This window comes from Nanorana parkeri, unplaced genomic scaffold, assembly GCF_000935625.1.
Source record: "Nanorana parkeri isolate BGI_ZX_2015 unplaced genomic scaffold, ASM93562v1 scaffold1197, whole genome shotgun sequence".
Taxonomy (NCBI): Eukaryota; Metazoa; Chordata; class Amphibia; order Anura; family Dicroglossidae; genus Nanorana; species Nanorana parkeri.
In genome coordinates this window covers 370,958-383,147 of record NW_017307465.1, presented here as the reverse complement: position 1 = coordinate 383,147, position 12,190 = coordinate 370,958, and positions in this window count along the sequence as shown.

Here is a 12,190-nt window from a genome sequence, read left to right as displayed (position 1 = left end):
AACAGACTTAAGTACTATTTAAAATACTACTACATTAGACAGCAAAAAACTTAAGAGTATGGGGTTTCATTTGAGGCATACATACAACTTAATATTTCCATTAAAAAATGATTTATTTTGCAATGATTAAAATCAACATCACAAGCCCTTGGACCATATACCTATTGAGTAACATATATAGATACAGCAAGTATATGCAACGGTGACTGTTTAAGAGTAATATAAGAATAACCAAGGGCTGTAAAATTCAAAAAGGCAACAAAAATAGGGGAACTATTGAAATGGATATGCACATGTATATTGGATATTGTACAATCAAATGTTGACTTTAATCATTGTAAAATAAATTATTTTTTAATAGAAATATGAAGTTGTATGCATAGAATCCAGCTTCTCGCGCGGGCCCTGCAGGAGGATGTGTGTGGGAACATGCAGGGGAGATCACCGGCAGGGATAGGAGGAGAGCTACAATGTAAGTCAATGCACGCACCCGTGGGTTTGCATGTTGGACAGGCTCCATGGGACAGGAAGAAACAGCAGTCTGCGCTGGATCAGAGACCGGCACCAGCGCTGGAGGGAATGCTGAAAATGGCTGGGAGGAAGATGTTCAGATCAAGAGGCATCACTTAAGGTAAGTCTTTAAAGCAGTATGGGGGGGGGATAGACTTTAATGTCACTTTAAGGCTAACCTCCATGGAGTGCAAAGTAACAGGTTCTCCTTATAGCGTACTTCCACTTCTACTAATACTGACCTTACTTGGAATTTACCAAACACTTTAAAGCAGGGTGTATTTTTGATCAAGAACTCACCCTACAGTAAGAAACACACCAGTCTGGAGAATAAAGATATGCATGTACACATTCATAGGATAAACATATGCACTATGCATTATTTTAATAAAAGTTGCAGATTTAGAAATACTGAAAATACATTAACATATTAAGGTTATGTGAGTTTTCAATGATTAGGTTTACATACATGTTATTGTGTAGGATATAAAGACAAATGGGTTGATTTACTAAAGGCAAATAAGCTGTGCACTTTGCAAATGAATGTGGTGAAAGTGCACTTTGCAAATAATACCCAATCACATAAGAGGGGAAAAAAATATTTTTGCTTGCACATGATTGGATGATGAAAGTCAGCAGAGCTTCACCTCATGCACTAAGCTAAGGCAACATTCCCTTGCAAAGTGAACAGACTTTTTGCCCTTTGTAAATTGACCCCAAAGTATCTGCTGAGAAATACACAGCCAACTTTTACCAAAAGATATCTACTTGAATATCAAACGGCTAGAATGGACTGTGTGAGCACCGCAAACCATTTATATACAACTCTTGAGCTAATATTTTCGTTTTACCCAACTGACATAGACAGCTGGTACTGCCACAGAGCAAATTAATGGCCAAGTCTCTGTTGCAAGACAGATTGCCCATCAGAGAGAAGGACAAATCTGGGGTGACACAATCTACATTGGTGTTAGCCCCTTTTTTTCATAAAAAGAATCATTATGACCAATATATTCCTTGCTGTTTGCTATTACATAAAACATAAATTGATATAGGAGATTATCAAACCTCTATTGAATAGTCAACAGTTATATTACTCTTCATGGCAAACATTGATAATACTTATTTGGGGAAAATATAGAATGACATCTGTGACCAAACAATACAAAGTGGTATGTATAGAACAAGAAAAGAACAATAGTGAACACCAGTACATACAGTAATTGGTGGGAGTGTAGAATCACCTTAGGGCAACTTATTGTAATATAACTTGTGTAACACAAACTCCTATTAGATCTCTAAACAGAGTATGGAACTGAACATGGAAGTTTGAAAATTATAATACTCAATTGTAAAGTAAATACTAAATATTTTTGTATTCCATTATATTAACATACTATAGTATGACTAACAACACACCTTAGTATAAACAATTTTTAAAGCATAAATAAGATATATTTAATGATATAATAACCCACAGCAGCCAATCTTATTTAATAACACATCCATCTGAAATTGCTATTTGGCTGCTTTGAGTTACAGCACTTTGTGCCTTATTAAATATTATAGCTGTGGCGTGTAGAACTTTATCTGGAAAGAGTTATGTTCCTAAAAAGCATGCTTCATTTGATTTCTTTTGAAGTCATTAGAATGCAGAAATTGTCCACCTTTTATTGGACACTATGATAAGCATTGATTTACTATTGGTACGCAGCTGTGATATTTAGCTATACACAACATTGATTTATTTTTAGAAATACTTGCCCTACAGATAATCATTTGATATTTTTCATAATCCAATTGTTTAATTGTATTGCCAGTAACGCCAGTTGTTGCATCACAGTGCCAAACTATAGACATTCCAGTCATATATCATCTTCCGTCCATGTCAGTTGTCAGTTTGTTGCATATCAAAAATCTCAGTCCAGTGCAGATACCAGATATTTCAGAAAATCCAAACAGGAGCCAAATAAATGTGAGGTGGCATCACATCCATAAGCCATGCTTGCATTGCCTCTCATTTTGTTCATAAAGCAAACAACTTGCAATTATCCAAGCCATGTCCTTCTCTCTGATTCTTCAGCCTATTACAGTACATCCAAACCCCATTTTCCTATCAGTTCCAGGCTTCCATCACAGTCAAATCTTAATATTGTTTTAAACCTAATAATGCATTTTTAACATTGTCCTTTGTTCTCATTTATCAAGCACTGTGATCACAGTGTGAGATGATAGATCATGGAATGCTCTCCTCTTCAAAGTCAAACTTCTTTCCTTTATCTTTACCTTCCATAAATTCCTGATAGGGATCCTTCTTCTGTACCTCCTTTTTGGAACGCATATAGCCAAAGAAGACTGTCAGTGCCAGGAAAGAGTAGAACAGCATGACAAAGAGGATAAAGAAATAGGAATTGTCATCGGCCTGAGACTCCTCTTCGGTGACATTTCCCACTTTCTCTGACTGTTTTTCTAGGAGCTGAAGGACACATTTTGTTACAAAAGAAGCTATACGGCTGGCATTCATGTTGCTGCTTGTTCCAAGCTTTAGTAGATAACAAGACCAAATGAGAGGAGAATGCTGAGCACTGCCTCTTTTGGTAAGGAATTCTGTCTAGTGCCTGTTATAGGACTCTAATAAGAGATAAGCTAACTCAACTAGATAATCTATGTAATACTTTTAACCATTTTGGTGCCAGACTGCTCTCATTTATGAAGCATGTTTTCCATAAAAATTTGGATGTATGATATTGATTTATGAAAAAAAGTTCACTAAGCTGATTTTCAACTAATGTTTTTGTTTTTTTTAATTGTATTTTTGACAACTGATCGTACATTTTATTCCTAGCAACGAGTCTGGCTTTCTTTTTCTTTTCTGAACTGATTTCAAATGAACATGAGGTTTGAAATCAAATTGACACACCAATATTATTTGCTAGTTTGTAAAGGATAATGTAATATGTTAAGGTGCATCTAAAGCCCAAACATGTTTTGTTTGTATGGAATATAGAGATTTTAGAACCCCTGAGAGGTTTCCATTGCTTTATGTGTCCCACCCTGGATATCCAGCCTCTCTTTTTGTCCCAGTAGTTATTGACCCGTGGGGCAGAAGCCCAAAAGTGCTATTGTTTTCCCATAAGGTATGCAGCAGTGGCCCGCACTGTGATCTCCTCTCCTATAATTGCTTTATTCACATGTTCTGCTGAGCAATATTATTATTATTATTACTATTCGGGATTTATATAAAAACAACACTTTGCACAGTTACAATACAAATCAAGACAAGAGGACTAGGAGGGCCCCACTCGTAAGAGCTTACAATCTAAAAGAGAGGGCCAAGTGATGCAAGAAGGTTATAACTGCATGTGAAGGAGTTGATCAAGAGAGTAGGGAAGAAATAACAATGGAGTGAATTAGTAGCTTGGTGGTGTCATTGATTACGAAGGGGTGTATTTTGGAAGTGTTACAGAGGTGAGAAGATGGATGCATGATCTGGTGCTGTGTGAGTCCCCATTCACACTGAGCTACAAGCTTTTTCAGCACTGATTTGAGCTGATCGACTTTGAGGGACATTGAGCGACATTGAGCTACATTGAGCTACAGTGCACATTTTATCACACTATGTAGTGCTTCTTTTGCCAGTCTATCAAAGTCTATTGTGGCCAAATCGATCGAAACCCGCTGAAAAATAGCTCATGTTCGAGCGACAAGCTTCAGCTACAAGCTACAGGCAACATTGAGCTGCAAGATGTGAACATCTCCATTGAAATGCATTGGAAAAGCTACATTGAGTTTCATATTTGAGCAATTTTTGAGCGGAAATCACGCTCCAAAACATTTAGTGTGACTGGGAAAATTTTAATGGCAGATGCCTTTGTCCCTTGCCATAGCAACATGTGTCTGATCCAATTGCCCATAGACATGCAGTCATATTCCAGGAAAAACTAAATTGGCTGGATTGGGCAACGATTGTTTAATGTCTATGGCCTGAGTTTATTGACAGGCAACGTTTAAAGGAAACCTATAGCCAGGTTATTGACATTCAAGGATTTACACATTCATAACATGCATTAACTGAGATTTAGGGAATGAAGAAGCACTAACGCTGTACGTGTCGCTCTTTTAGCAGTTTGGCTTACTCTGCTCTTTCTCCTGGAGCTCCACATCTATGTGTTTACATTAGCATTAGAGATTAGAAGGCTGGATGTCTGCTGAGTCTGAATCTGCTGGGAAGTACAAGCAGGAGAACTGGTATAGACACTGACTAAAGTGCTGCTGCTGTGGAATTTGAGGATGAATTATTCCACAGTGCCTGTAGCTGCAGAGGAGTGTGAGGGCTTGTTATAAAACTCTTTTACTGCTTGTTTAGACTATGTGAACGCTTGACCTTTCCTTTTGTTTTACTCAAAGTGTGAGCAAGAGTCCCTTAAAGTCTAATAGATTTAAAATATGAGTTTAGGTGCAATGTTTGTACTGTTATATGCAGCTATAATATTACATAAAAGTAAGTGTTTTAATAAAAAAGTTTATTTGTATTGTAACAAGGACACTCCACTGTAGACCGGAGGTGCAAGTCAGATGCAGTTTATTTGCTTTCAAAACGGTAGATAACATGAAATCCAACATAAATAGCTCGCTGTAGCATATAACAGATAAGGGCTCACCGACATCTGTCTCTCTTGCAGCACTGCTGCTCCGGCCTCAATCTTTAGGGCCACTGTCTGGTTCCTCCAGACAACGGCAATAACATGCCAATCCTCTCAATATGGTTCACAAACCCGCAGCTCCCTGCTGCACTGGCCTCCACACTGACTCCGGGGTGGAGCTCTCCTGACTCACAGGTGGGGCCCTGAACACATCCCAGCACACACTTCATGAGGGATGTAAACAGGTGCACAATCAGGTGCTGGTCACCACCAAAGCATGGACCCAGGAATGGAGATTTCTTCCCACCCAGAGCTCTAAGAAATCTCCTGGCTCCAGGATCCCAACCTTGATCCAGAAAACCCAGAAAGAACTGAAAAGGCAGTTCTCTCCTGGTACCAGTAATGTCTTCCTGGAGCCACTCAGCCCCTCTGGCTGAGAACCCTGGGTGACTTTGAGGCCACCTAACACCGTGGTATTGCCTCACAATGCCACAATATATTTACCTCACTGGATGGTTATGACTGCTCAGGTCTCTCCCTGTTTTACTGTGTTGCCCCACCTGGAATAGGCTTATTGTAGGACTGACATGAAAATTAGAACAGTAGCCTATTGTTGTTTACTTATTTATAATAAATAGATTTGAGGGAACAGGAGAGACAGTAGACATTAAATTTAACATTATTTAACTTTCAGGTTGAGATAATTCTGTTTCGTTAGTCTTTATTTACGATGCTGCTACACTCACCTGACCCCTTGCATATATAGCTTATAGGTCTCTAACAGCATTGTTATCACATATGTGCAAGTATATATGATCTACAGAATGGTATGTTTCCTTCTAACAGCCAGATTATTATATAACATGTATGGGCAGCCCCAGGGTCAAACCTTCAAATTGCCCATCTTTATAATTTCCTTTTATTGTTGTGGTTTTCCTATTGGCTCTGATCCCATGTTTAGGCACTTAAACCCCAACCAAGTGAAATGTTTCTTTAGAAAATTGAATCAAGATAAGGAATCCTCATGAATGTGAGCAACAAGTGGGAAGTATCCTGCACCTTCCTAAACAATGATCAGGGGTCAAGTTGTGTGATGTCATGACCACTAAATGATCACAGGCAGTTCAAAAAAATCGTGAACTCTACTTATTGTCATACAGAGATCTGAAACCTTATCCATCTCCTGGATGGAGGGAGAATGGATAGTCTGACCAAATGAGAGAAACAGCTGCTTCTAGCTCTGATTCCAGCACTGGACAGAACACTTTGAAGTGGAAGGTATCTTGGCCAATCAGAGCTTTACCTACTTATCAGTCCTACTGCTTTTAAGCTGACCTCTGAACTGCCTTCTATGATGACTCTTTCATATGTGCTGTATCTATATCACTGAGCTGTCTTTTTCTATTACAGTTTCCAAGCATAAACAAAGATGAAAACGTAAAGGTGAAACGTTATACACGGGCACTAGCAATACGTATGCAAAAGTTCCTTTAAAGCTTAAAAAACAAATACAGCGGTCTTAACCTTTTTACTTCTGCATGGCGCCTGCAAAATACTACAAATCAGCGGTAACTGTCGGCAGTGACCTGCTCGTAAGTACATAAGCCAGGTAATTATTAACAATAGTTTTTGTTTTTAAGAGATATGTAGATGTTATTGCAAAATGTATGCAGATAATTACATTAAGACCTCCATTTTATTAGTCATCTCTATATGTTAACTTTACTAGAGTGTGACTTTTTTTTTAAATTAGTTTTCAAAGTTTTGTAAATACATGCAACCAAAGAAGTGACAAAAAAAATAAACAATGCATACAATGAAGCAGAACAATAGAAAATGGATGAAAACAAAGGCTATTTGCTACCATAATTACTCAGCCCAATTGTTTTTTTTGTCTGAAATAAATAATTTGATGGATTCAGTCTCCCAGATTAACTTTTTAAGTGAAATGATAAATGAAGAAAGGGAGACAAGTAACAAAAAAAATCAAGCTAGGTGAACTGATCATTTGACAATCATAAACATAGAAAATATTTATTGTCTCCTTTGAAGTAACTATTTGGTTAGGATTACAATGAACGCCAGTTTGTTTGTTTTTATTTCAAGCAACTTTATTGAGGTACGTATGTAGTATGCTCCTGCTATTTTATTTATGCAGTAGGAATTATTGTCTTTTTTTTTTTGTTTATTTTTTTTATATTCTCCTATGGCATAAACTAGGGATTTCCTGGAGGTAAGCACTGTAGGAGGTAATAAGGGAGCTAGAGAGCAGGAGGTCTTGGGAGAACCGAATAGGATGGTTTGGATGCTTTTTCTTAGAGGCAGAGCTGTGTATGGCTTTGTACGTTGTTAATATTTTGACATTTATTATTTGGTGCGAGGGGAAGCCAGTGAAGGGATTGGCAGACACTGAATGGTTGGAAAGGGTGATTAGTCTGGCAGTAGCATTCATAATAGACTGAATTGGGAAAGTTAGGGCAACAAGGAGTGAGTTGCAATAGTTGAGGCGAGAGACAAAAAGCGAGTGAATTAGTAGCTTAGTTACATAGTTAGTCAGGTTGAAAAAAAGACCCAAGTCCATCGAGTTCAACCTATAGAGACATGAAACAACAAAAAAAGCCTAAACAGAACGCAATGCCCACAATTGCCCATTGGTGATGTCTTTGGTTAAGAATGGGCATATGTTGGAAATGTTATAGTGGTGAAGGCTGCACAATTTCAACAGTTTGTGGCTGAAAGGACAGCTCAGAGCCCAGAATTACACTTAGAACCTTTGCATGAGGGGAGGGACTGATAGCTGTGTTATTAGTGTTGATGGAAAAGTCATGGGAGGGGAATTATGAGCTCAGTTTTGGAAAGACTGGGTTTTAGGAAGTGTTGTAACATTAATACTGATGTGTCAGTTAGTAAATTAGTGATGCACGAGGATACTGAAGAGGTGATCCGAGGAGCAGAAAGATAGATATAGGTCTCATCAGCATAGCAATGGTATTGGAAGCTATAGGAGGTCACCAACTAACCAAGAGAAGAGGTGTAGATAGAGGATATGAGTCTGAAGAAAGAGCTTGGGGGGCCCCTACAGTAAGAGGAAGGGGAGAAGATAGTTAGTAATCACAATGGATGTAGAGTAAGCATTCTAATTGTTTAGAGGTAATTAGGAGCAAAGGGATGGGTTTTAGGTTTTTCAAAAAGGAGCCTGTGGGCAGAGCATTGGAGGACTCATATGAAAAGAGGAAGAGGAAAGGAGAAGATTGGAGTGCTTAGATAGGTAGTGAGAGTACCAGGAAAGAGCAAAGGAAAGAGGCAAGGGAAGTGCAGTTTTTTGGAGGAGCAGGTACTGAACTATATCAAGGACAGCAGATAGGTCTAAACCTATGAGTACAAAGTAGTGACAATTTTTTTGGAGTGTTGTGGGTGAAAGGCAGACTGCAATGGGTCGAGAAGTGTGTTATTGGTGAGGTGGCACCTCAGCCAGCTGTAAACTAGACATTCTAGAAGTTTGGAGATAATTGGAAGCAAAAGGATGGGTCTTAAGTTGTTTAGACTGGTGGGGTCCAGGGCTTTTAAGTATGGGAGTGACCAGTACATGTTTTAGAGTGGAGGGGAAAATGCCAGTGGAGAGGGAGAGACTGTAGATGAGGGTCAGAGAGTATAGAATGGAGCAAGAGGTTGACTGGAATAGTTGTGAGGAAATGGGGTCCAGGGGGCAGGTGATTAGGTAAGATTCAGAGAAAAGCGATCTTTGAGAAATATTCTGACAGTGTGTCATTTCTATGTATGTTACTAGAATAGAAGTTAATAGAAAATATAATAAAGTTTTTAGTGAACACAGCCTACTAATTTTTGAGGTAAACTAGGAAAGTGAGACAAGATAATGCAGAAATAAAATAGAGATACATATTTACATTTGGATAGTATTGTATTTCAGATCATTGGGTCTTTGATGTTAAATTGGCTGGTGAGACATAAAGGATATATTTTCTCTCAGGTCCATTGAAAGCTATAAAAGGCTCCATTGACTAATGAATAATAAAGTGGGATTAAAAGTCAAGAAGGAAAAAGAGATTTTCAGACAGTGAAACAAATTTTTATAGTGTTTATGTTTTAATGATCCCGTGAAGATGCACAGATTAAGGTAAAGAGTGGCATTTCCAATGTCAATTCTTACAGTGCTCTATTTACAGTAAACATATGGTTCCAGACTTTATTTGTAATCAGTAAAAGTATACAGCCAATACATTTCAGGGGATTTTATGTGTTAATGTCAAGTGTTGGGATGACCACACTGTAACACTAAAGTAACACTGACTCTCTGTTACAACCCCTAGACTGTGAAACAGTCTCTCAAAGTAGTTCCAACTTTATCACAAAGATCCCTGCAATGGAAGCCCAAATCCCCAAAATGTGTTGGCGGTATACCATTGACCAATTACAAATAACGTCTGGAACCGAAATCTTTTCTGAGTATAATTATTCACTTGAAGAAGTATACTTGCTGTTCATCCCACACATAAAACTACTAGTACCCTGCTGGCTACCTCCAGTAGTAGAGTACCCCTGGATCCACACAAGGTCCCACCATGTATCTGTCAAGCCCCAAGCTGGGACCCTACAGTCTCACAAATATGGATTCTGACTCTTGTAATGACAGATTTTGGCAGGTAGATCCAACCAGGCCAGTATATGTATTTCTCGAGATTGGTTAGCCAGGGAGGTACATATGAGGATGCTTGAGCAAAGACTGCCAATGTACTTCCTATTCAAAGTGGATGTTATGTTGCATAAAGTAAAAATAATCAGACACAGTTAAGTGGATGAATTTTATATGTTTTACTTAGGTAAGAAAAATGGTAATATCACAGCTAAATTGTGCAGATCACATATCCATTTATAGTGGAAATGTGAGAAATAAAAGGCAGTTAGGAGACAGAATACAAATTAACTGTGTATTCATGTTCTGAATTACAGACATATATAAAAGTTTTAGCTGCCAAAGGTAATTCTGTGCTGTAGACTTGAGAGAAGTCAGAAGTCATGCAGCGGTAGGAAACAGACATTATCCAGAGCGCAGATTAGACCAGGATTTGGATCCTGTTTTCATCTTCTTTCATTTAACTCAAATCCTTTAACCACATCACTGCTATATGGGGCTACCATGTACTTCCGTTTACAGTGTGTTGTATATGTATATGTTTTTACCACACACAGCATAAGACATAACTGTGGAGCCAAGAATCTGACTGTACATCATGTTCAATTTGAGCAGGGTGGAGATAAAACGAATGCTCTCCACAAAGATTTACTGACATGAAGGCTTATTGGTTAAATGAATCAGTTTGATGTCCAATTCCCAGTCTGTGGAAAAATCCCATGTAAAGCAAGATGCTGAGTTATGAGGGATTTCAGGATTGCCTGGGAATATTAATGGACCCCATTTCAAAGTTGTTTAGTTCTACACAGACTAACCCCCCTTCAATCTACCATGAAAGCTGCTTCCAGGCTCATCTACCTCATCAACCGCTCAGTATCTGCAACCCCCCACTGCCAATCCCTCCACTGGCTTCCAATCACCCAAAGAGTAAAATTCAAAATATTAACAACCACTTGCAAAGCCATCCACTCCTCTGCCCCGACTATATCTCCAACCTCGTCTCAAAATATCACCCTAACCGTCCTCTCCCCTCCTCCCATGACCTCCTGCTCTCTAGCTCCCTCGTCAACTCCTCCCATGCTCACCTCCAGGATTTCCCCTGGAGCTCCCTACCCCAACCTTTCCAGCTATCTCATACTTTGCCTGTCTTTAGGCGATTCCTGAAAATTCATCGCTTCAGGAAAGCCTATCCCACCTCTACCTATCTGCTGAAAAATTACTTTCTCAAACAACTCATTCCCACACAGCTACCATCTTTTGTAACTCTTGACCTTCCGAAATAGATTGTAAGATCTCACAGACAGGACCCTCCTAACCATCTTGTCTTGAATTGTATTGTAACTGTCCTGTCTTCCTTACATTGTAACACGCTACACAAACTCTTGGTGCTATATAAATCCTGTATAATAATAATAATGCGTTTGTATTTATTACCTCAAACTTTTTTTTTGTTCCCATAATGCCTTCAATGTCTAAACCTAACCTGCCGTTTTGGGCAATTCAATGGAAGCATTTGATAAAACACTGTGGGGGGAATTTATCAAAACTGGAACAGACAGATTCTGGAGCAGCTGTACCTGGCAACCAATCAGCTTCTATATTTTATTTTCAAAGCTTAACTGAACAAACCAAAGAGAGAAGCTGATTGGTTGCCATGCACAGCGGCTGCAGATTCTGTCTGCTCCAGGTTTGAAAAATTCTGCCCTGTGTATAATTGAGGTTACGTGAAAAGCACAAGTCAATGCAATCAGTAGATCCAGAGATAAAAGGCAGCTGAACTTATATGCAAATCTTTTCCTGTGAAAAATGAGCTAAGCCCCATCCTCTTCCACCTCCAAAATCCTTTTATTGGTCATTAGCAGACTGATAGGGGGATTCTGGAGGTGTGGGGAAACATTATAGTGACCCTACTGTGCCCCTATTAACTAATATAGTTGAATAACTAAGCCAATATTCAAGGAGGAGAGCAGGGGGCAGGGATGTGGCATCATCTCTCCCCCTTTCAATGACAGAAAAATGCAAAAAATACATGGCATTCTGTGAATGGGCAAACAGTATAGTAGCAGGCATGCTGCAAGGTAAGATTTGTATACTTTGCAGTGGCCCTCCATCCATAATATGCAGCTTTCTTAGGGGTCTATTCACAAAGCTACCGAAGGATCTGGCCGTAGCTTCGTGCGATCCTTCGGCTGGCTTCGGCCCCAGGACCCCTTCGGTTCAGGAGAACCGAGGGGGTGCTGTACGGGCTATTGTGAATAGCCCGAGCGGCTCAGTCGAGCGCTGAGCCGTGCTGAAAGCCGAAGCTGGCCGAGCGGCCGGCCGTTGGCCGGCCGACAGCCTGCTTCTGACAGCTGGGCGGAGCCAGCCGTGATCTTACGGCTGGCTC